The 26,567-nt window shown below is 43.3% G+C and overlaps 1 protein-coding gene across 2 annotated transcripts in view; it reads left to right on the top strand.

Moving 5' to 3' along the window:
• Positions 1-18,128: 18,128 nt before the first annotated feature.
• LOC135521950 (spectrin beta chain, non-erythrocytic 1-like) overlaps positions 18,129-26,567 on the top strand; it is a 110,527-nt gene continuing 102,088 nt past the window's right edge. For both annotated transcript variants that reach the window (XM_064947777.1, XM_064947793.1), the window contains exon 1: positions 18,129-18,227. The gene's annotated coding sequence lies outside the window, so the exon portion shown is untranslated. The remainder of the gene's footprint in view (positions 18,228-26,567) is intronic.

The following is a 26,567-nucleotide window of genomic DNA, read 5'->3' as shown; positions in this document are numbered from 1 at the left end:
CAATTGATATGTACAAACTATGGCATAAGTGGCCAACGAGCGGATAAGAGGCAATCCGTAATTTCGATTAAGACATTAATGAGCGAGCTAGGACAAGCCTAGTCAATCAGTGGAGGAAGGGGAGGACCATCCTCCTCAGTGAATTTCATAAAAAGATAAATGGTAAGACATTGAAAAGGTTAGCCTTTTTGAGAAAACATTTCTCTACAACGGGTTATAGGCTACATGTGCACCACCAAGTCAGAACAGAAGGTGGAATAAGGCACATGGGCTACTAACAGCTTACTACACAACATATACTTAGTATAACTTTCTTGGCTACAGTATACATATCTCCCTAGCATATTACATAATTTATGCAGCAGCATACAAGATATTTTTGGACTCACCTTGTGCTGTGCTCAAACAGGAAGGTGGCACGGCAGTCCGTGTGCAAATTTTGTCATCAAAGTCTGGCATTCTCTGGATTTATGGTGCTTTCAAGACTACTGGGAACTCTGAAAAAAGCAAGGTCAAATCATGATGACGTCATTGGTCGTAGCTCTAGAAAGAGGCCCGAGTTCCCGATTTACAATTACGAGTTGGATGACTGTTCAAAACGTATTTCCTAGTCGGAGCTAGTTTTTTTCCCAGAATTTCCAGTTGTCTTAAACTCACTGAAATCAAGTTTTAACAGTTGTTTTGAGCGTGGCACAAATCATGCTTCATTGACAGCATGGCCAATGTTGAATGTTTATAATTTTAAACTTGAAAAGGGACACTTAATCTCAGATTTGGGACCACATAGCCACTCCACTGAATATCAGGCTAGTGATTGTTTTGCAATGCTTGTAGTTAGCCACCGTCACTAATTCCTCCCAAACCACTTATTGTTGAATTTGCAGTTTCCAACTTGTTCTGAAATGTTTATGTCCAATGGCCGATGACCACCAATAAATTTTATCTATCATTTCTATCTATAATTTCATATGACAAGGATTAAAAAGGATTTAGCAGTAGATTGTTGACTTGATTCATCATAATGACTGCTAGTCAAGATTTTGAAAGTATGACATTGACATGATCAGTGCCCTAAATGACGGGTCGCCACTGTGGCCAATATACCATGGCTAAGGGCTGTTCTTAGGACATAGCCCTTAGCTGTGGTATATTGGCCATATACCACAAAGAACAGACTTTAGCCGTGGTATATTGGCCATATACCACAAACACCTGAGGTGCCTTATTGCTATTATAAACTGGTTACCAAAGTAATTAGAACAGTAAAAAGTATGTTTTTGTCACTCCCATGGTACAGGTCTGATATACCATTGCTTTCAACCAATCAGCATTCAGGGCTCAAATCACCCAGTTTATAAGTGTAAATCAATCCCGTTTGCGCATGTGCATAACTATAGATGCATCTGACAGGAGAGTTTGAGTGATGAAAGTTGGACAGAGGATCTCGAAATCTCTGTGCAAAAAACACGGACGAACTTCAAAAAATGAGCGTTAAGCTATTTTCTGGCAATTGTGCCAGATGTTAAGACCACAAACCATTATAAATGGCCTATTTTCGAGATTGACTTGTTATTTCAGTAGGCATAGGCTCCTTGACTAAAATCTGGGTTTAAATTGCAATTTAACTTTGCCATGGTTTGCTGAGCTAGATACAGGTAGCCTATAGACCCTGATAGGCCAACATGCCAACAACAAATTTCAGGGAAAAGTCCACAATGAAACTGACATTAAATGTGTAGAATTTGCGATAGAGCTGTGAACATATAACGCCATTTGCGATAGAGCTGTGAATATATATATATATACAGTGCCTTGCGAAAGTATTCAGCCCCATTGAACTTTGCGACCTTTTGCCACATTTCAGGCTTCAAACATAAAGATATAAAACTGTATTTTTTTGTGAAGAATCAACAACAAGTGGGACACAATCATGAAGTGGAACGACATTTATTGGATATTTCAAACTTTTTTAACAAATCAAAAACTGAAAAATTGGGCGTGCAAAATTATTCAGCCCCTTTACTTTCAGTGCAGCAAACTTTCTCCAGAAGTTCAGTGAGGATCTCTGAATGATCCAATGTTGACCTAAATGACTAATGATGATAAATACAATCCACCTGTGTGTAATCAAGTCTCTGTATGAATGCACCTGCACTGTGATAGTCTCAGAGGTCCGTTAAAAGCGCAGAGAGCATCATGAAGAACAAGGAACACACCAGGCAGGTCCGAGATACTGTTGTGAAGAAGTTTAAAGCCGGATTTGGATACAAAAAGATTTCCCAAGCTTTAAACATCCCAAGGAGCACTGTGCAAGCGATAATATTGAAATGGAAGGAGTATCAGACCACTGCAAATCTACCAAGACCTGGCCATCCCTCTAAACTTTCAGCTCATACAAGGAGAAGACTGATCAGAGATGCAGCCAAGAGGCCCATGATCACTCTGGATGAACTGCAGAGATCTACAGCTGAGGTGGGAGACTCTGTCCATAGGACAACAATCAGTCGTATATTGCACAAATCTGGCCTTTATGGAAGAGTGGCAAGAACAAAGCCATTTCTTAAAGATATCCATAAAAAGTGTTGTTTAAAGTGGTTCAAATGTTCATAAATGACCAGCATGGTCAAATAATTATAATCTCAGGCAGAACAGTTGAAACTGGAGCAGCACGGCCTGGTGGACTGAGGACAACAAGGAGTCACCATGCCAGGTAGTCCTGAGGCATGGTCCTAGGGCTCAGGTCCTCCGAGAGAGAGAAAGAAAGAGAGAATTAGAGAGAGCATACTTAAATTCACACGGGACACCGGATAAGACAGGAGAAGTACTCCAGATATAATAAACTGACCCTAGCCCCCCGACACACAAACTACTGCAGCATAAATACTGGAGGCTGAGACAGGAGGGGCCAGGAGACACTGTGGCCCCATCCGATGATACCCCCAGACAGGGCCAAACAGGAAGGATATAACCGCACCCACTTTGCAAAAGCACAGCCCCCACACCACTAGAGGGATATCTTCAACCACCAACTAACCATCCTGAGACAAGGCCGAGTATAGACCACAAAGACCTCCGCCACGGTACAACCCAAGGGGGGGCACCAACCCAGACAGGAAGATCACATCAGTGACTCAACCCACTCAAGTGACGCACCCCTCCTAGGGACTGCATGAAAGAGCACCAGTAAGCCAGTGACTCAGCCCCTGGAATAGGGTTAGAGGCAGAGAATCCCAGTGGAAAGAGGGGAACCGGCCAGGCAGAGACAGCAAGGGTAGTTCATTGCTCCAGAGCCTTTCCGTTCACCTTCACACTCCTGTGCCAGACTACACTCAATCATATGACCCACTGAAGAGATGAGTCTTCAGTAAAGACTTAAAGGTTGAGACCGAGTTTGCATCTCTCTCATGGGTAGGCAGACCATTCCATAAAAATTGAGCTCTATAGGAGAAAGCCCCACCTCGAGCTGTTTGCTTAGAAATTTTAGGGACAATTAGGAGGCCTGCATCTTGTGGCCGTAGCGTACGTGTAGGTATGTACGGCAGGACCAAATCAGAGAGATAGGTAGGAGCAAGCCCATGTAATGCTTTGTAGGTTAGCAGTAAAACCTTAAAATCAGCCCTTGCCTTGACAGGAAGCCAGTGTAGGGAGGCTAGCACTGGAGTAATATGATCATTTTTTTTGGTTCTAGTCAGGATTCTAGCAGCTGTATTTAGCTTTAACTGAAGTTTATTTAGTGCTTTATCCGGGTAGCCGGAAAATAGAGCATTGCAGTAGTCTAACCTAGAAGTAACAAAAGCATGGATTCATTTTTCTGCATAATTTTGGGACAGAAAGTTTCTGATTTTTGCAATGTTACGTAGATGGAAAAAAGCTGTCCTTGAAACAGTCTTGATATGTTCGTCAAAAGAGAGATCAGGGTCCAGAGTAACGCCGAGGTCCTTCACAGTTTTATTTGAGACGACTGTACAACCATTAAGATTAACTGTCAGATTCAACAGAAGATCTCTTTGTTTCTCGGGACCTAGAACAAGCATCTCTGTTTTGTCCGAGTTTAAAAGTATTACGTTTACAGCCATCCACTTCCTTATGTCTGAAACACAGGCTTCTAGCGAGGGCAATTTTGAGGCTTCACCATATTTCATTGAAATGTACAGCTGTGTGTCATCCGCATAGCAGTGAAAGTTGACATTATGTTTTCGAATGACATCCCCAAGAGGTAAAATATATAGTGAAAACAATAGTGGTCCTAAAACGGAACCTTGAGGAACACTGAAATTTACAGTTGATTTGTCAGAGGACAAACCATTCACAGAGACAAACTGATATATTTCGGACAGATAAGATCTAAACCAGGCCAGAACTTGTCCGTGTAGACCAATTTGGGTTTCCAATCTCTCCAAAAGAATGTGGTGATTGATGGTATCAAAAGCAGCACTAAAGTCTAGGACAATGAGGACAGATGCAAAGCCTCGGTCTGATGCCATTAAAAGGTAATCTACCACCTTCACAAGTGCAGTCTCAGTGCTATGAAAAGATTGACTGCAAAATTGAACAAACCATGCAACTCTACACACAAGGACTACTTAACAAATTTCCACTGAAAATGTAAATTTTACTTGAAGAACTGTGCAGATGCCAAGTTTGGAAACAGAAAAACGACACAAACAGCAGAAACCATCATTCTGTTACCAATCTTTGCATCTGCACTGTTTTTCAAGTAAACATGTTTTGCAATATTTTCAGTGGAAATTGTGAAAAGTAGTCCTTGTGCATAGAGTTGTATGGATTGTTTAACTTGATAATCAGTTGTTTTGTTTGAGATATGTGAAAATCGGAGTCTGAGGGGCACTCTGTAACCATGGAAATGCCCATAAGAGTAGTTCTGGATTAAGTTGAAGGTTGAAGAGTTGAAGGTTCTATGTGTTTCAAGCCTTCAACAGATTGAGCGACAGTCAAGAAGGAACCACACATAGCTTGACCAGAGGGAGGAGGTCAACTGTATCGAATGTAATTATACAATGATAGGAAAATGTGCTTGAGCTACACTGTATATACAAAAGTATATGGACACACCTTCAAATGAGTGGATTTGGCTATTTCAGGCACACCCGTTGTTGAAAAGCACAGCCGTGCAATCTCCATAGACAAACATTGGCAGTAGAATGGCCTTACTGAAGAGCTCAGTGACTTTCAATATGGCACCATCATAGGATGCCACCTTTACCACAAGTTAGTTCGTAAAATGTCTATGCCCCGGTTAACTATAAGTGCTGTTATTGTGAAGTGGAAATGTCTAGGAGTAACAATTGCTGAGCCAAGTTCACAGAATGGGACCGCGAGTGCTGAAGCGCATAGCGTGTAAAAATCATCTGTCCTCGGTTGCAACACTCACTAACTACTATGTTCCAAACTGCCTCTGGAAGCAATGTCAGCACAAGAACTGTTCGTCTGGAGCTTCATGAAAATGGTTTCCATGGCCGAGCAGCCGCACACGAGCCTAAGATCACCATGTGCAATGTCAAGTGGTGTAAAGCTCACCGCCATTGGACTCTGGAGCAGTGGAAACGCGTTTTCTGGAGTGGTGAATCACACTTCACCATCTGGCAGTCCGACGGACGAATCTGAGAAAGCTACCTGCCTCAATGTATAGTGTCAACTGTACAGTTTGGTGGAGGAGGAATAATGGCCTGGGGCTGTTTTTCCTGGTTCGGGCTAGTTCCCTTAATTTCAGTGAAGGTAAATCTTAACGCTACAGCATGCAATGACATTCAATGACATTCTAGATGATTCTCCATACAGAAATCGTTTGTCGAGATCGGTGTGGAAGAACTTGACTGGCCTGCACAGAGCCCAGACCTGAACCCCATCAAACACCTTTGGGATGAATTGGAATGCCGACAGCGAGCCAGGCCTAATCGCCCAGCATCAGTCCCCGCAGCAATGTTCCAACATCTAGTGGAAAGCCTTCCCAGAAGAGTGGAGGCTGTTATAGCAACAAAACGGGGACCAACTCCATATTAATGCCCATGATTTGGAATGAGATGTTCGATGAGCAGGTGACCACATACTTTTGGTCGTGTAGTATATTTTCAAACACATTTTGATGTTGACATTTTTTTGCATTCTTAAATATTAGATGAATGTTTTTTTTGTTTTTTTACATAATTTCATTTGAATTATAAAAACATTTGTTTCTGTGGGGTGTATTGGAACAAATACCACAACCGTCTGGCACCAAGTCAGTGATGGTAAAAAGGTTGATTGTTTTAGACTGTCTTGCCTCAATTGTTACTCCTAAATCAGAAGAGCAGAATCCCACCCTTGCGTGATGGGGCCGCTGGGGTCTCAAAAACATACACTCCCAAGAGACTACGGTCTTTCCCATGGCTGAGGTATCATGCTGTGACTCTCAGAGCCCCTGACCCTAAGTACATTTTGTGCGCGCGTGTGTGTTTAACAATAATAGTGAGGTCACCACTGCTGTGGAGAGACTCTGTCCATTACAGTAGAGGACTTCATGGCCATGCGAGAAAGCCCACATACAAACTACTACAGTTTACTATAGAATGCTGTAGTGAACTGTAGAATACTTTAAAATCCTATACTCTACACTGTAGTATACCTCAAATGTGTAGTACTTGCTTTAGAATTTTACACAATACTGTAGAATACTATACACTATAGTATCCCTCGATCATGTAGTGCTTACTTTAGAATTTTGTAGTATACTGGAGAATACTATACTACACACTGTAGTATCCCTTGATCACATAGTGCTTACTTTAGAAAATTTAGATTGATTTACTGCTAGCTTTGTCAGTGCTGTTTTGATTTTAATGTGCTGTCCTTGGAGAGCTCATGTTGGGGATTTCCTCAGAGGTTCCCCTTCGATCGTGTAGTGCTTACTATAGAATTTTGTAGTATACTATACTTAACTTTACACTGTAGTATCCCTTGATTGATTGATTTTATTTGACCATTTAAAAATAATACATCCACATGTGGATAATGCATTTAGAATATTTGTTGAGAATAATTATTTATTTCCATTGTGGTCCTAGTTTAAACATGTTACTCAATTACAGCTAACCCACACGCGATAAAAATACTACAGTATACTATGGTTTAAATACTGTAGTATTGCTATATTTATATACTATAGTATTCACTGTAGGATTCACTGTTTGATTCAAGTGTTGTTGCAGATTGTAGTATACTATATTATTCACTTGTGTTTTTGCAGACTTTACTGTAGTATTTACTGTAGTGTTTTTACGGACATGACTAGTATACTGTAGTATTTACTGTAGTGTTTTTGAGGCCATGACTGTTGTATATTTTACACCTGCAGACTAGGGTTAGCTAAAATGACACAACTACCCGACTATGCCAGTTACTGTTAGATGAGTGGGAACATCTCAACCAGAACAGGTTGTGCCATTGAATAAAATAGTATAATACAGTAAATACCACAAAAACCCTACAGTGAATACTAGAGTATCATAGTCATGTCCGCAGAAACAAACAATATGGTATATTACAGTGAATACCTGCAGTAAAGTCTGCAAAAACACTACAGTAAATACTACAATATACTACCAAGGTTGTTACAGTTTTGTAATTTTATATTTGTTTTTATTTATTTTCGTTTTTAGATGATTTTTGTTTGAAATTCAGTTCAGTTTTAGTTTGTTTTCTGGTCTGCTCTCGGGCACCCCCTCCTCGGGCGGGGGCAATAAGCAAACCAGAGTGGGCCTACCCCGATCAAAAAATGTTTTGTGGCCATCTCGCTTTCTCTATCTCTGCCTCGGATTTCTTCCCTGTTGTTAGCTAGTGATAGCAAAGATTAACTACTATATTGACGCTCGAACAATGAAAATACTGTGCATGTCCTCAAGGCAGGCGGGAGGAGACACGATCAGGTGGGACCATTCTAGCCAATGAGAGGGCAGATATGTGTGTGAACAATAGGCACAATTAAGTTGTTTTTCTCAAAGTTGCAGAATGCCAAGTGCGTCCACTTATTTACATTTTGGTCATTTAGCGACAGTTAATGCATTCATCTTAAGATAGCTGGGTGAAACAACCACATATCACAGTCATAGCTACTTTATTGAGGAAAAATGTACTTACTATCAGAAAAGTCTGAGCTAATAAGGCGGAAAAAAGTCAAGTGCGAGTGTTCGTTCATAAAATAATAAAATAAAAATTATTATATTTAATGTTTTATTAGGGCCAAGTGACCACAGGTGGCAGAACCGATTGCTCCGGTTGGGTTATAGCATTGCCTGAGGGGCAATTCTTCTTGCTGCTCGCTTATAGGGTCTTAAATCCGATCCAAAAGTCAAACAAGCTCTAGATGGCGCGGGAGCAAGATGAAACTTCATTGCATGAGCAAACACTGAGTCGAAAGAGAGAGGAAATTGTTGAGCGAGCAGAGGACCAGTCCTGCAATTGCACAGGCCAGGTCAAGAGCGTAAATTAAATGTGTGACTTTGAGCAAGCAGAACATAATTGTCACAGATCAAACATGTCTTAAATAGTACATATAGAACTGTAAGCAAAGAAATGTGATTCAAACGTGTAAAAACAACATTTAACACATTCAATTGTCCACCAGCGATAGTCACTTGTCAAGTTTTCGATCTCAATTTTTTTAATTGCTCTCTCAAAGTCTTAGAACCTTTGGGTTTGGATTTCAGTCAGATGGCGGTTGCGTGTCTAGAAACCTAAGGTTGGTCACTTTTATTGTAGTGATGGACGAACTAACAAATTCCTGACATTGGCCTGTAAACAGTGTTGTGATTGGCTATTATGAGCCTTCTGTTTGCAATACACTGCGGAGTCGTTTGTTTAGTTAGCCAGCCGGGTTGAAGAGTAAGGGCCGAACGACTTAGGAAACCCAGCAGCTTAATATATACCTTGCGTTGAGTGGAATTTACTTGCTAAACTTTGCTAGCTTAATACTTGTTAGCCAGCATAATGAAAAGCAGACAGTGAGCTCTAGTATTTTTGAGTATGAAGAAAAAACAGAAGCTGCTGATGTTTATGTGCTTTTTCCACAAAGTGGGTGAGTTTTTGACCAACTGGTAAAAATTGCTGGAGGAAACGACGCTCTGCATCACAGATGTTTACGAGGAAGTCCAAAAGTTCAACATTAAAGATGCTTCAGCTGAAACAGGACAGTTTTTTTCTGATAACAGACCAAGCAGCTGATGGACAAACAATTGACAGCACAAAGGTCCAACTAGCAACAGGACTTTGAAGTTCTATGACACTGTCATTACATATATTGACAAGTGGTTTGATTTCTCACCAGAAAATGTAATGGTGAAACTGATCGGCCTCTATGTGTGGCTCAGTCGGTAGAGCATGGCGCTTGCAACGCCAAGCGTCGTGGGTTCGATTCCCGCTGGGACCACCCATATGCAAAAGTAGTGGCCCCAGCCGACTTGTAAGTTGCTTTGGACAAAAGCGTCTGCTAAATGGGATATATTCTATGAGCAGCTCTCCTTCCCTGACCTGGAGCAGGTGGTGGTTGCCCTCAAAATGACAGAGACAGTCAGTATGGACCAACTCTATAAAGAGTGTTGTGCCAGGAGGAAATACAGAGAGCCAGACAGGAAACCACAAAATCCACCAGTGATTTGTAGGTGGCAGTTTTCCAAAACCTAGGAAAATCCAACTTGATCAACATGTTCAGGATTGTCTCATTTGTCCTCCGTGTACCAGACTCAAATGCCTGATGACCATTAAATGGTCAGACTCAAGAAACCGATGTAACACAGAGCTGATCAAAAATGAACTTCAAATATCTGGGAACTGTGACTTGTCATATAATCACTTCATTTATTGATCATTTATTTTGTGGTTTATTCACATACGTTTACATAACGATACAGTTTTAGTAAAGCTATAGGCTAAATGGAATATGCAAATGTCTTGCTTTTCCAATTGAATAAGTATATACACTGTATATTCTTTCACACAACACCATACCCCCGTGGCACCGTGCACTGGCACGCAACCTTTTGTCCCTTATTTGTTAGTGAGAAAGTTGACAACCCTACCAGTAACCGAGCCAAATGTGAAAAATCTGTTGACCACTTGAGCAAGGCACTTTACCCTAATGGCTCCTATAAGTCGCTCTGGAAAAGAGCATCTGGTAAATGACAAATGTAAACAAATAAGCTAAATTATGGATATAAGAGATGTGCAAAGAGCAATGTGCAGTTTTGGGATGATAGTGCAGGGTGCATAGTCTGTGAATGAATAATGTAGAGTGCAAAGTCCATGGATAAGAGGACCAGGTGGACAGTTGGTGAGGGCCATGTCATGGGGGAAGAAAGTGTTCAGGAGGCGTGAGATTTTGGTTGTGATTAACCTGAACCGTTTGCTAGAGGGGAATCTTTGGAAGAGAGTGTGGAAGGGGTCGTCGATGATCTTTCTTGCATGGTTCTTTGCCCTGGAGTCATACAGGACCTCGATGGAGGGCAGGTGGCAGCCAATGACCCTCTCAGCAGACTGGACAATCCGTTGCAGTGATGGAGGAGGTGAGGATGGACTCGATTATGGTCATTTAAAGCTGAATTAGTACACATAAGAGGACTGAAGACCAAAAACACCTTGCATTCACCAAACATTGCACTGAGGAAAACATTTTATTATAGTCATTTTCTGATTGGGAACTACCATCTATCAAGTATAGAATCCCAAATTATTTATATTTGACATTGGAAGTTGTGAGGTTCTGTGTTATGCACTATAGCCCGTTACCATATCATATGTGATCGAATATTATCTGCTGTTGGCTTGTGTGGGTGTATGTGTTGTGCAACATAGCTGACTTGAGACATTGTGTAGCATAGTGTGAATTGCAGCTAATCGAGGGTGTCAACAGTTTCAGGGCTATGGGCCTTTCTCGTGGTGGAAAAATACAGAATAACATAAAAACAGGAACTGTGCAATGAGTTGCGGGGGACACATACAGAACGTAGTGTAGAAAAGAAACTGTCTTTTGTTAGATAACAGGAGCCAGGTGTGTGATAACTGTATCGAGAGTATGAGCGCATAGATATTCTACACAGCAACAACGCCTGACCGCTGAAGCGCCTAGGGGCTGGGACCAGCTTGTGCTCCAACAATCAAGTGAGTTTAAACCACGCCCAGTCTCTACTCTGACAGGCCAGCTGAGATGCGGGAGCTACTTCTGTCAGAGTATATTATAATAACTTTGTCAGGAACAAGTCAGTTCTCTGTTCTGCCCTGCGTTTTATTACAGCGAACCCGTATATAAGAAAATTGCATTTACCACTTATTGCTTAGCTAATAAAAAGTACATAGTATACAATCGGTGACTCAGTGTCATACTTGTTCTGATACCAGATTTGAATTGACGCAACCCTAACAACGTTTTATTGAATACAATCAGTAATACAGGAGTCAAATCGCATATGGAGTCGCATCAGATCAGATGTTATCAGCAAGACAGAGCTATCTGTGGAAAGAGCACAAGTAGAACAACTATTTTATATTTATTTATTTAACCAGGTAGGCCAGTTAAGGACAAGTTCTCATTTACAACTGCGACCTGGCCTGTCACAGCTTCCCCCGAAGTCGTTTACTCTCCTTGTTCGGGCGGTGTTCGGTGGTCGGCGTCACTGATTCTAGTCGATCCACTTTTAATTTTCGCCATGGACTTTCGGACCCAGGCCGCTTGCGCGGGATGGAGCGAAAGGGCCCTGATCGACCACTATTGCTGCAGTTTGCGCGAGGACGTCCGTCGGGAGTTGGCCTGCAGGGACACCACCCTCACCTTTGACCAGCTGGTGGACCTGTCTATTCGGTTGGATAACCTGCTGGCTACCCGCAGACGTCCAGAGCGGGGTCTGTCGGTTCCATCCCCCAGCACCACCGCTCCGATGCCCATGGAGCTGGGTGGTGCTGTGCGCAGGGAGACCGGAGGAGTTTCCGTCTCGTGCACCATCTGTGGCCGCAGAGGTCACACTGCTGGTCGGTGCCGGGTTGGTTCCTCTGGGGATCGAGGCAGTAGGCAGGGCACTCTGGTGTCACCCCAGGTGAGCCGGCACCATTCTCACTCAGAGCCCTCTGTTCCACACATGTTTGTGTATGTCACTTTTCCTGAACTTTCCCCGCATTCCCAGCATAAGGCACTCGTCGAGTCAGGCGCGGTTGGGAATTTTACAGACAAATCGTTTGCCTATAGTTTAGAGATCCCGATTGTTCGACCATTCGGGTCCGGATTAGGGAGGCCACCGCTCCCCTGGGCATGGTGACACAGGGGGATCACAAGGAGATAATCAGTCTCTTTATTGGACTCTCCTGCGTTTCCCGTGGTGCTAGGCCTACCCTGGTTAGCCTGTCATGACCCCACTGTCTCGTGGCAACAGAGGGCTCTCACGGGGTGGTCGCGAGAGTGCTCGGGTAGATGTTTATGGGTTTCCGTTGGTGTTACTACGGTGGAGAGTCCAGACCAGGTTTCCACCGTGCGCATCCCCCCCTGAATATGTTGATTCGGCTCTCGCCTCCTCCAAAAAGAAGGTGACTCAATTACCACCCCATTGACGGTGGAATTGTGCGATAAATCTCCTGGTAGACGCCGCACTTCCCAGGAGTCACGTGTATCCCCGGCTTAGACGGCGGCTATGGAAACTTATGTCTCCGAATCTCTGCATCTGGGCTACATTCGGTCCTCCACTTCACCTGCCTCCTCGAGTTTCTTTTTTGTGAAGAAGGGAGGTGTGCGCCTGTGTATTGACTATCGAGGTCTAAACAGATCACTGTGAGGTACAGTTACCCGCTACCTCTCATAGCCACAGCTATTGAGTCAATGCACGGGGCGCGCTTCTTCACCAAACTAGATCTCAAGAGCACGTACAACCTGGTGCGTGTCTGGGAGGGAGACGAGTGGAAGACGGCTTTCAGTACTAACTTATGAGTACCTGGTCATGCCGTACGGGTTGATGAATGCTCCATCAGTCTTCCAAGCCTTTATAGACAAGATTTTCAAGGACCTGCATGGGCAGGGTGTATATTGATGACCTTCTGATATACTCCGCTACAAGCACCAAGCATGTGTCCCTGGTGCGCAGGGTGCTTGGTCGTCTGTTGGAGCATGACCTGTACGTCAAGGCTGAGAAATGCCTGTTTTTCCAACAGTCCGTCTCCTTCCTAGGGTACCGCTTTTCCGCGTCAGGGGTAGAGATGGAGAGTGACCGCATTTCAGCTGTGCCTAATTGGCCGACTCCCACCACGGTAAAGGAGGTGCAGCGGTTTCTAGGGTTTGCCAATTACTACCGGAGGTTTATCCGGGGTTTTGGTCAGGTAGCGGCTCCCATTACCTCACTGCTGAAGGGGGGACCGGTGCGTTTGCAGTGGCGGACAGGGCTTTTAGTCACCTGAGGGCTCTGTTTACCTCTGCTCCCGTGCTGGACCATCCGGAGGTGGACGGGTCCGAGGCTGGGATAGGAGCCGTGCTCTCTCAGTGCTCGGGTACGCCACCAAAGCTCCGCCCCTGTGCCTTTTTCTCAAGGAAGCTTAGTCCGGCGGAGCGAAACTATGAAGCGGGGGACCAGGAGCTGTTGGTGTGGAGACATTGACTTGAGGGGGAGAAACACCTTTTTCTCATCTGGACCACGGTTTAGCTCAAATCTATCGCCAGTTTTGTACGGCGCGGCTCGGACCGGAACATACCGGACCTATTTCTCTCCATGTCCCTGGATTTCAACCGCTAACTCTGGACATTTATACCTGGACCTCGCAGCTAACTAGCTGCTATCCGGCTTTCGTCGATTCTGGAGCAAACATCAATTATTCCGGAGCTAGCCAGCTGAAGAGTTCCATCAATCACTCCTGGGCTACAATCACCTAATCGGACCCATTTTTACTGCCAACGCGGAGCCCCACTGGGCCTTCACAACTGGACTGCCGACGTTATCTACCCGAGGGAGTTATCCGGCTGGCTCCTCCGTTGCGACGTTACCTGAACGCCCATCTGCGGTCCGCTAACTGTTAGCTGTCTTATCGGCTGCTATCTGAATAGACCTATCGGACAATTAATTTTTTTCTTGTATTTTTTTCTTGGGCCTCTATAACTATATCTATTTTTTATTTTTTGTGTGAATTGTATTCATCCCCTCTACCACACGGAGCCCCACTAATCCTACTGACGGAAACGCAAGAGGTGGCTAATAACAGACCTCCATCCTATGCGAGCTTGCTACCGATGGTCCGGGCTAGCTGTCTAAATCGCCGTGACCCCAACCGACTTCACTACTCACTGGACACTTTTGATCTCTCGACTAAGCATGCCTCTCCTTAATGTCAATATGCCTTGTCCATTGCTGTTCTGGTTAGTGTTTATTGGTGTATTTCATTGTAGAGCATCTAGTCCTGCTCAGTATACCTTATCCAACCTATTAGTTCCACCACCCACACATGCAATGACATCTCCTGGTTTCAATTATGTTTCTAGAGACAATATCTCTCTCATCATCACTCAATACCTAGGTTTACCTCCACTGTATTCACATCCTACCATACCTTTGTCTGTACATTATACCTTGAAGCTATTTTATCGCCCCCAGAAACCTCCTTTTACTCTCTGTTCCAGACGACCAATTCTTATTGCTTTTAGCCGTACCCTTATCCTACTCCTCCTCTGTTGCTCTGGCGATGTAGAGGTGAATCCAGGCCCTGCAGTGCCTAGCTCCACTCCTATTCCCCAGGCGCTCTCTTTTGATGACTTCTGCAACCGTAATAGCCTTGGTTTCATGCATGTTAACATTAGAAGCCTCCTCCCTAAGTTTGTTCTATTCACTACTTTAGCACACTCTGCCAACCCGGATGTTCTAGCTGTGTCTGAATCCTGGCTTAGGAAGACCACCAAAAATTCTGAAATTTTCATCCCAAACTACAACATTTTCAGACAAGATAGAACTGCCAAAGGGGGCGTTGTTGCAATCTACTGCAAAGATAGCCTGCAGAGTTCTGTCCTACTATCCAGGTCTGTACCCAAACAATTTGAACTTCTACTTTTAAAAATCCACCTCTCTAAAAACAAGTCTCTCACCGTTGCCGCCTGCTATAGACCACCCTCTGCCCCCAGCTGTGCTCTGGACACCATATGTGAACTGATTGCCCCCTATCTATCCTCAGAGCTCGTGCTGCTAGGCGACCTAAACTGGAACATGCTTAACACCCCAGCCATCCTACAATCTAAGCTTGATGCCCTCAATCTCACACAAATTATCAATGAACCTACCAGGTACCTCCCCAAAGCCTTAAACACGGGCACCCTCATAGATATCATCCTAACCAACTTGCCCTCTAAATAACCTCTGCTGTCTTCAACCAAGATCTCAGCGATCACTGCCTCATTGCCTGCATCCGTAATGGGTCAGCGGTCAAACGACATCCACTCATCACTGTCAAACGCTCCCTGAAACACTTCAGCGAGCAGGCCTTTCTAATCAACCTGGCCAGGGTATCCTGGAAGGATATTGATCTCATCCCGTCAGTAGAGGATGCCTGGTTATTTCTTTTTAAATGCCTTCCTAACCATCTTAAATAAGCATGCCCCATTCAAGAATTTTAGAACCAGGAACAGATATAGCCCTTGGTTCTCCCCAGACCTGACTGCCCTTAACCAACACAAAAACATCCTATGGCATTCTGCATTAGCATCGAACAGCCCCCGTGATATGCAGCTGTTCAGGGAAAATAGAAACCATTATACACAGGCAGTTAGAAAAGCCAAGGCAAGCTTTTTCAAGCAGAAATTTGCTTCCTGCAACACTAACTCAAAAAAGTTCTGGGACACTGTAAAGTCCATGGAGAATGAGAACACCTCCTCCCAGCTGGCCACTGCACTGAAGATAGGAAACACTGTCACCACTGATAAATCCACCATAATTGAGAATTTCACAATAAGCATTTTTCTACAGCTTGCCATGCTTTCCACCTGGCTACTCCTACCATGGTCAACAGCACTGCACCCCCCACAGCAACTCGCCCAAGCCTTCCCCATTTCTCCTTCTCCCAAATCCAGTCAGCTGATGTTCTGAAAGAGCTGCAAAATCTGGACCCCTACAAATCAGCCGGGCTAGACAATCTGGACCCTTTCTTTCAAAAATTATCTGCCGAAATTGTTGCCACCCCTATTACTTGCCTGGTCAACCTCTCTTTCGTGTCGTCTGAGATTCCCAAAGATTGGAAAGCAGCTGCGGTCATCCCCCTCTTCAAAGGGAGGGACACTCTTGACCCAAACTGCTACAGACCTATATCTATCCTACCCTGCCTTTCTAAGGTCTTCGAAAGCCAAGTCAACAAACAGATTACCGACCATTTAGAATCTCACCATACCTTCTCTGCTATGCAATCTGGTTTCAGAGCTGGTCATGGGTGCACCTCAGCCACGCTCAAGGTCCTAAACGATATCTTAACCGCCATCGAAAAGAAACATTACTGTGCAGCCGTATTCATTGATCTGGCCAGGGCTTTCGACTCTGTCAATCACCACATCGGCAGACTTGACAGCCTTGGTTTCTCAAATGATTGCTTCGCCTGGTTCACCAACTACTTCTCTGATAGAGTTCAGTGTGTCAAATCGGAGGGTCTGCTGTCCGAACCTCTGGCAGTCTCTATGGGGGTGCCACAGGGTTCAATTCTTGGAGCGACTCTCTTCTCTGTATACATCAATGATGTTGCTCTTGCTGCTGGTGAGTCTCTGATCCACCTCTACGCAGACGACACCATTCTGTATACTTCTGGCCCTTCTTTGGACACTGTGTTAACCCTCCAGGCAAGCTTCAATGCCATACAACTCTCCTTCCGTGGCCTCCAATTGCTCTTAAATACAAGTAAAACTAAATGCATGCTCTTCAACCGATCGCTGCCTGCACCTGCCCGCCTGTCCAACATCACTACTCTGGACGGCTCTGACTTAGAATAGGTGGACAACTACAAATACCTATGTGTCTTGTTAGACTGTAAACGCTCCTTCCAGACCCACATAAAACATCTCCAATCCAAAGTTAAATCTAGAATTGGCTTCCTATTTCGCAACAAAGCATCCTTTACTCATGCTGCCAAACATACCCTTGTAAAACTGACCATCCTACCAATCCTCGACTTCGGCGATGTCATTTACAAAATAGCCTCCAATAACCTACTCAACAAATTGGATGCAGTCTATCACAGTGCAATCCGTTTTGTCACCATAGCCCCATATACTACCCACCATTGCGACCTGTACGCTTCATACTCGTCGCCAAACCCACTGGCTCCATGTCATCTATAAGACCCTGCTAGGTAAAGTCCCCCCCTTATCTCAGCTCACTGGTCACCATAGCATCACCCACCTGTAGCACGCGCTCTAGCAGGTATATCTCTCTGGTCACCACCAAAACCAATTATTTCTTTGGCCGCCTCTCCTTCCAGTTCTCTGCTGCCAATGACTGGAACGAATTACAAAAATCTCTGAAACTGGAAACACTTATCTCCCTCACTAGCTTTAAGCACTGAACTTTAAGCAAGAACTGTCAGAGCAGCTCACAGATTACTGCACCTATACATAGCCCACCTATACTTTAACCAAACAACTACCTCTTTCCCTACTGTATTTATTTATTTATATTGCTCCTTTGCTATATTGTATTTACTTTGCCACCATGGCCTTTTTTTGCCTTTACCTCCCTTATCTCACCTCATTTGCTCACATCCTATATAGACTTGTTTATACTGTATTATTGACTGTATGTTTGTTTTACTCCATGTGTAACTCTGTCGTTGTATGTGTCGAACTGCTTTGCTTTATCTTGGCCAGGTCGCAATTGTAAATGAGAACTTGTTCTCAACTTGCCTACCTGGTTAAATAAAGGTGAAATAAAAATAAATAAATAAAACTATGTAAACTTCCGATTTAAACTGTATGTTGATGTAGGCTAGACTATGTCATATTTAATTTATGTTTTTAATATAATCTATAACAAATATTCCAATTGTTTTATTTAGTGTAGCCTCTGATAGGTTTACTTCAGTCTCTATAATCCCCGCCCCTTCGAAATTCAGTGCAGCATTACAGTTTTTGGTGGACTGGAGGCGGCCGTGCGGATTCTCCCAGTCATTCCCAGCTCTTGTTGCCCAGTCTCTCGTTTGCCCGCTGCGGACTCTGAAGGCGGTGAAGTTCGTTCCTTATTATTTGATTGGTAAGTCAAAAAATGTGTTGTTTCAAACAGACGAGTTTATCTCATCACATTGCCAGTTATAATGTAATTAGGGCCGAGGTTAGACAATCTCTGTTCCACCGATTGGCTACAAAGCAAATAGGTTACCTAAATTTACTGTGAGGTGATAAAAAATTGTGAAATTAAGCAAATATGAAATCGTGAATCACGTTTTTGTCGGTCTTTGTTTTTTTTTATAGGCCTATGCTATTAAAATCATTAGACATGTTGATGTTGTAGGCCTACTGCTCATATCAGAAATGCCTTCATTTAAAGGCCTATCTTATACATTATGCGCAATTTGGATAATATTTAATTTGTATATTGTCTGATATCAATTTGCATGGTGTTCTGTGACTTTCATTATGGGTGGAATAACGGTACAGTAGAATGGACGCAAACAGGCGTGGTCGTGCGGATCTGTGGTGCTGCGCGAAAGGTAGCCCACCGTGATGCTGCGAGGGCAAGGATTAGCTGGTTTGTTTATTCTGTACAGTTCAATAGACAGGCTAACTGTGGCATTAACAGGATGTGTGAGTTAGGTTGTGCACAATAACATAAATTCCACTATTTTATGGTCCTTGTTTTACGTGTTGCGTAGTTGTTAACGATTGATGATTTTGGGTTATTGATATAGACAACATTACTCATTTTAGGTGAAGTGTATCAGTAGTTGAAATGGCCGCTGTTGGCTAATGTTACATTGGCAGCTAAAATATGTCATTGCTTGATGCGAGGATGATCTAGTAACTAGCAATACGCAAGTGTTCGGCTCCTCCTCAAAACATAACTTGGAGGACATGAAGCATCACCTACATGGTTTTCTTTAGTATGTGCTAGTGACCAAATACTTTACATGTATCTCATCAACATGTTGTTTGTGTCTCCAATATAGTTTTTATTTGGTGGACTAAATCTTTGCAGTTGATGCTACATGTGGGCTTCTTCAGCATAAAACCAGTCCAGCGTTGCAGCACTAGTGCGACCTGGTCGAGTCGAGTCCTCAATGTCCTAGTCACAGAAGGACTCAAACAACATTTTAAAATGCGAGCAATGAGGGAGATGAGTCAGTTAAACAAAGTGATTCTGCTGAGCCAAATACTCGACTCTATGGTAGTGAAGCTGTAGGCCGAAGTTACTGCAAGCATCTATTTTTCAAGCAACCAGTCCAATGAATAAGGTCAATAACTTCCTCGTTCCAGTGGTGGCACGTTAAGCTTACCTGGTAGGCCTATCTATCCTACCTACCAAAAGTTATGCCAGCCACAGTGGGAACTGAAGTTGTGAAATATCCATTGCGAAAAACAAAGGAACACATGCACGGTTAAAGGTGTTATAGGATTTAAATGATTTTTAATAACTCTAAGACCTGTAATTTAGTTACACTGTGGGTATTCTATGGGACTTGATATTACTGAATCAATACTTTTTCTAAACCACAAGGCTTGAGTGTTTGTTTCAAGTTATTTGGGGTTTTAATGGTTCTACGGAAGTGTTTTTGATCAGGCTTTCTATGGCATAGTGGCATTAAAGTTTGGCACTCTGGTGCATTTTGCTATTAGGTTTTGCTTGATGGATCAGGCTCTTTTCTTAAGACCATTTGCTGTATGCAGACCTAGTGTCTACCATCCCCTCTCAGCCATGTCTGAAAGGGCGGGGTCCCTTTGCAATGGGGAAAAACTTCAGTGTGTGAATGCAGAAAGACACAAGCACACACACACACACACACACACACATACAACCTATCCATCTGTCTAATATCACACATATGCACAAATGCACAGACCAAATATTACATCATATTTGGTTTCCAAATTATGTGTTCAAGAACTGAAAGTTACAAAATGATGATATCCTGGCATATCCACAACCAATATACATGTATTTTCCAGTATCTTTAGGTCGTTTTGTCTTTGTTTTTCTCAATTTGAGTCTCTGTGCAGTTACACCATGTCACGTCCTGACCTTAGTTCCTCTTTTTATGGCTCTATTTTAGGTTGGTCAGGGCGTGAATTGGGGTGGGCATTCTATGTTTGTATTTCTAGGTGTTTGGCCTGGTATGGTTCCCAATCAGAGGCAGCTGTCAATCGTTGTCTCTGATTGAGAACCATACTTAGGCAGCCTGTTTTCGCCCTTGAGTTGTGGGTAGTTATTTTCTGTTTAGTGTGTTTTTTTTTATCACCTGACGGAGCTGTTTCGGTTGTGCCTTTTGTTACTTTGTATTTAGTGTTCAGTTATATTTAATAATATGCCGAACACATACCACGTCCTGGCTGGAAGGGATCGCCTCCCATGGGAACAGGTGGAGGCAGCCAGGAGAGCGGCGGCAGCAGGAGAGGTGAACCAGTGGTACGAGGGAACACAGCTAGCAAGGAAGCCCGAGAGCCCCAAAAATGTATTGGGGGTGGCACAGGGGAGATTGGCAAAGTCAGGTAGGAGACCTGAGCCAACTCCCCGTGCTTACCGTGGAGAGAGAGTGACCAGGCAGGCACCGTGTAATGCGGTAATCAGGTAAGATAGTTGAGAACAAGTTCTCATTTGCAACTGCGACCTGGCCAAGATAAAACAAAGCAGTGCGACACAAACAACACAACACACATGGAATAAACAAGCGTACAGTCAATAACACAATGGGAAAAAGAGTCTATATACAGTGTGTGCAAATGGCGTGAGGAGGTAAGGCAATAAATAGGCCATAGTAGCGTTGTAATTACAGTTTGGCAAATTAACACTGGAGTGATAGATGAGCAGATGATGATGTGCAAGTAGAAATACTGGGGTGCAAAAGAGCAGAAAAGTAAATAAAAACAATATGGGGATGGGGTAGGTAGATTGGGTGGGCTATTTACAGATGTACAGCTGCAGCGATCGGTTAGCTGATGTTTAAAGTTAGTGAGTCAGCTTGAGCGATTTTTGCAATTAGTTCCAGTCATTTTCAGCACAACTGGAAGGAAAGGCGGCCAAATTAGGTGTTGGCTATGGGGAAGACCAGTGAGATATACCTGCTGGAACGTGTGCTATGGGTGGGTGGGTGTTATCGTGACCAGTGAGCTGAGATAAGGCGGAGCTTTACCTAGCATAGACTTGTAGCTGACCTGCAGCCAGTGGGTCTGGCTACGAATATGTAGCGAGGGCCAGCCGACTACTGCATACAGGTCGCAGTGGTGGGTGGTATAAGGGGCTTTGGTGACAAAACGGATGGAACTGTGATAGCCTGCATCCAATTTGTTGAGTAGAGTGTTGGAGGCTATTTTTGTAAATGACATCGCCGAAGTTGAGGATCAGTAGGATGGTCAGTTTTATGAGGGTATGTTTGGCAACATGAGTGAAGGATGCTTTGTTTGCGAAATAGGAAGCGGATTCTAGATATACATTTGGATTGGAGATGTTTAATGTGAGTCTGGAAGGAGAGTTTACAGTCTAACCAGACGCCTAGGTATTTGTAGTTGTCCACATATTCTAGGTCAGAACCGTCCAGAGGAGTGATGCTAGTCAGGCGGGCGGGTGCAGGCAGCGAACGGTTGAAAAGCATGCATTTGGTTTTACTAGCGTTTAAGAGCAGTTGGTGGCCACAGAAGGAGTGTTGTATGGCACTGAAGCTCGTTTGGAGCTTAGTTAACAGTGTCCAAAGAAGGGCCAGATGTATACAGAATGGTGTCGTCTGCGTAGAGGTGGATCAGGGAATCACCCACAGCAAGAGCAACATCGTTGATATATACAGAGAAAATAGACGGCCTGAGAATTTAACCCTTGTGGTACCCCCATAGAGACTGCCAGAGGTCAGATTTGACACACTGAACTCTGTCTGAAAAGTAGTTGGTGAACCAGGTGAGGCAGTCATTTGAGAAACCAAGGCTGTTGAGTCTGCCGATAAGAATGTGGTGATTGACAGAGTCGAAAGCCTTGGCCAGGTCGATGAAGGCGGCTGCACAGTACTGTCTTTTATCGATGGCGGTTATGATATCGTTTAGTACCTTGAGCGTGGCTGAGGTGCACCTGTGACCATCTCGGAAACTGGATTGCGCGGTGGGATTCAAAATGGTCAGTGATCTGTTTATTAACTTGGCTTTCGAAGACTTTAGAAAGGCAGGGCAGGATGGATATAGGTCTATAACAGTTTGGGTCTAGAGTGTCACCCCCTTTGAAATTGGTAGTAATAGTTTAGTCATTTTCATTGTGTTATTCAGTTCCATCTGTTCATCTATTTAGTGATACTATGAGTATTTAGGAAAAAACAGTAGATCAAGGAAAATAGAACATTACATACGCCAATGTTTGGACTGGGGTATGTTTGGCATAACTGAAGCCAAATAGCTGATAGCAGAGAGTACAGTATGCTATCTAAGCCCAAACAGAACTAGCGGAAATGACAAAGACCCCTTGGGAGTGGGCGAGAACCATGAAGTAGCCTATAATAGTTTTACTCTTTCCCAATTCTCCTCCCCTGGACACTTGATACACATTTGTTTCCATGATTTCCCCCTAAGTGCCCTAATTCAATATCTGTCCTGTGAGGTAGAAGCACAGCAAAGACTGTGTTGGGTTGATGTTTTGTCCTTCCTAACCTCAGTTGGGGCCTATAGCACCTTAGAAGCATTAGTACTACGTATTGTTTTTGGTGATGAGTTACACAGCGACAAGCTTTTCTTGCATTTCTGATACAGGCTCCCAGTTGTATTTTATTCAGATCACTTACTGTTTTGACACATTAGCCATTTGCACAGCTGGCTTAGAACTAGTGTCCTGCCCAAGGGTGCACAGCTGGGTTGCACACCAAGATTTCACTGACTGACCCTGCAGTAAAGAAGTTGTCTTAAATGTTGGCTGTATGATTAATATACATAAGGTTATAATATAATCAATGTCATTTGGTAGCAGTGCTCGTACAGAACCAAATAGTTAATGATGTGTCTAACTCTCGTTCAAATTTAGCTCATTTGCAATGGATTGTCATGTTATTCAAAATTGAGTTTTGCAGCTGGGCTAGTCTCTTGGAAATTGTGTCTTTTTGTGCTTTCATTTGTGCTACAGCTGTAATGACATTATGCCGTCCTTTGTTTGTTGTCTGTGGTCTGCTGCTCATGGTTCTCGCGGTGTTAGTGCACATCCTTAAAGCACTAGCGCCCTGGACCAGAGCTACCCATGGTCTATCACTCTTGCCTGGAGGGGAACGTTGTTGAAGAGTCTCTGGAAAAGATGAGCTAATTCTAAGAGGATGCATTTCCCATGTCATGAACCTCATATAATTTGTGTTCCCCCATTTTCCATGTCTCTTGGTCCACGAAAGCAGGAAATCGTGACCTGGAGTTCCACTGGTGCAGTTTCCATGTCATGTGGCTTGTAGCTGCTAACACAGCTGAAGGACAGCATCCATCTTGGCTCCCTTTACTCTCTCAAACAATTTCAATACCAGCCACTGCGGATATTAATTTGATCTACTTCTTGAAATGGTGTGCCCCATTTTAGCATATGATTAATGTGCTGAATAGATAATCCCTGATTCCTTGAAGTGCCACACACACACACACACACACACACACACACACACACACACACACACACACACACACACACAATTGTACTATGGCAAAAGAGGGACAGCAAGAGCAATGGGTAAGTAGTAGTCATAGGGGCTTTAAGTTGGCAGAAATGGGGTATGAGGCCTAGATTCGTAAGTATCTGATAAGAGTGAGAGAGACCGAGAGAGAGAGTATAATGACAACCAGACCTTCAGAGCAGTGTTTGGAAAGTATGCTAGTGAAATTCAGAGGAGATCCAGTGCATTCGGAAAGTATTCAGACCACATTATTTTGTTATCAACACACAATAGCTCATAATGACTAAGCGAAAACAGGTTTTTAGAAAGTGAATTGATGTACACTACCGTTCAAACGTTTGGGGTCACTTAGAAATGTCCTTGTTTTTGAAAGAAAAGCTATTTTTTTGTCAATTAATGTCAACGGTGGGTGTAGCTGGGACAAAGCACTTTACTGAGGCAATCATTGTAACAGAACGCAATTGCGTCACAAAAACAAATGCCCAAAGAACAAGTGAGGCAGCACAAAGTACCACAACCACATACAAAGTACCGGCTGCCACAAAGCAAGGGCATAAAACAAAACCCGGCGCAAACCAGCCGGATGCGTGCCAACCTGACAATAAACAATTACACACACAGACATGGGGGGAACAGAGGGTTAAATACATGACTAATAATGAGGGAAATGTAAACCAGGTGTGTGGGAAAACAAGACAAAACAAAATGGAAAATGAAAGGTGGATCGGCGATGGCTAGAAGACTGGTGACATTGACCGCCGAACGCCGCCCGAACAAGAAGAGGAACCGACTTCTGCCGGAAGTCGTGACAATTAAAATAACATCAAATTGATCAAATACATTGTAGACATTGTTAATGTTGTAAATTACTATTGTAGCTGGAAACAGATTTTTTTTAATGGAATGTCTACATAGGTGTACAGAGGCCCATTATCAGCAACCATCACTCCTGTGCTCCAATGGCACATTGTGTTAGCTAATCCAGGTTTATAATTTTAAAAGTTTAATTGACCGTCTAGGCAGAGTGACCAATAAAAATAAAAGATTAAGATGGGCAAAAGAACACAGAAACTGGACGGAGGAGGACAGTTGAGGACTTGTGAGGCATCTGTTTCTCAAACTAGACACTCTAATGTACTAGTCCTCTTGCTCAGTTGTGCAACGGGGCCTCACACTCCTCTTTCTATTCTGGTTAGAGCCAGTTCACACTGTTCTGTGAAGGGAGTAGTACATAGCGTTGTATGAGATCTTCAGTTTCTTGGCAATTTCTCGCATGGAATAGCCTTCATTACTCAGAACAAGAATAGACTGACGAGTTTCAGAAGAAAGGTCTTTTGTTTCTGGCCATTTTGAGCCTGTAATCGAATCCGCAAATGCTGATGCTCCAGAAACTCAACTAGTCTAAAGAAGGCCAGGTTTATTGCTTCTTGAAGCAGACAACAGTTTCCAGCTGTGCTAACATAATTGCAAAAGTTTTTTTAATGATCAATTAGCCTTTTAAAATGATAAACCTGGATTAGCTAACACAATGTGCCATTGGAACACAGGAGTGATGGTTGCTGATAATGGGCCTCTGTACGCCTATGTAGATATTCCATAAAAAAATCAGCCGTTTCCAGCTAAAATAGTAATTTACAACATTAACAATGTTTACACTGTATTTCTGATCAATTTGGGGTTATTTTAATGGACAAAAAAATGTGCATTTCTTTCAAAAACAAGGACATTTCTAAGTGACACCAAACTTTTGAACGGTAGTGTATGTATTCATGTCTACAGGAGAAACCAGTGGGATTGGGGATTGCCAGTTTATGGCTTTTTTTTCAGGCTTGACTCAAGCGTGTCTTCTATCCCCGTAGTGAGGTATCTGCCCCAGGTCAAACCGCTTTTCAGTTGTTTATAAACATGATACATACACACAGCCTTGTTAGCGGGAATGTTTGGATCGCAAGTTATTAATCTGTTTTTCTTGGGAAGACGTCAGACAAACAGGCATGCTCGTGAGGATCTGGGGCTGGTTACATAAACATATATAGCCCAACAAACAGGTAGTCACTTATAGAACGTAGTCGCTTAATTCCACCTGTTGCATAAAGTTGTCATGGGCCGCGTTCAGATTGAAATGGTCTACCCTCCAAATACATATTTACCATATTGGTTTTCTATGGGGGTTGACGGACAACGGAAACGACTGCCGGCTAGTTAAACATTTTTTTTTATGTAGGTCAGAACTTTAAATGAGGTTGTTCTAACGGATAGATAGATACTTAACTTGTTTTTCTTGTACTTGTTCAAGTCCCTTAGATATTTGTTGGAAGATTTTCATCAAGACATGCAAACAAGAATATTTGGAGGAAGACACACAAAAGTTTAATGAAATGCATGGTATCCTCACTTTCCAGCTTATTAAGTATGTAAGCCTTGTCTGAGCCAGGACGGCCCATAGGGGCAGCAGCCTACCTCATGTTTCTGCAACATGAGGCAGCTTGATGTACAAGTACAACTGCTGGACAGGATGCTAGTCTGTCGCAGGGCCTTAGCCCCAATCCATCTCCTTAAAGGGATAGTTCACACACATAAGATGTTGTTATCTTCTTCCTCAGAGTCGGATGAACTTGTGGATACCATTTTTATGTATCTGCGTCCAGTATGAAAGAAGTTAGAGATAGTTTGCTAGCTGTTCCTGTAGACTTTGAGTCATTGTACTATGCTAGTTAGCAACTTCCATCCAACTGCACGCAGATACATACACCTCATTGCCAAAA

This window comes from Oncorhynchus masou, chromosome 4 (genome assembly GCF_036934945.1).
Source record: "Oncorhynchus masou masou isolate Uvic2021 chromosome 4, UVic_Omas_1.1, whole genome shotgun sequence".
Lineage (NCBI taxonomy): Eukaryota > Metazoa > Chordata > Actinopteri > Salmoniformes > Salmonidae > Oncorhynchus > Oncorhynchus masou.
Note: the sequence above shows the minus strand (reverse complement) of the source record. Positions and strands in the feature narration are given on the sequence as shown.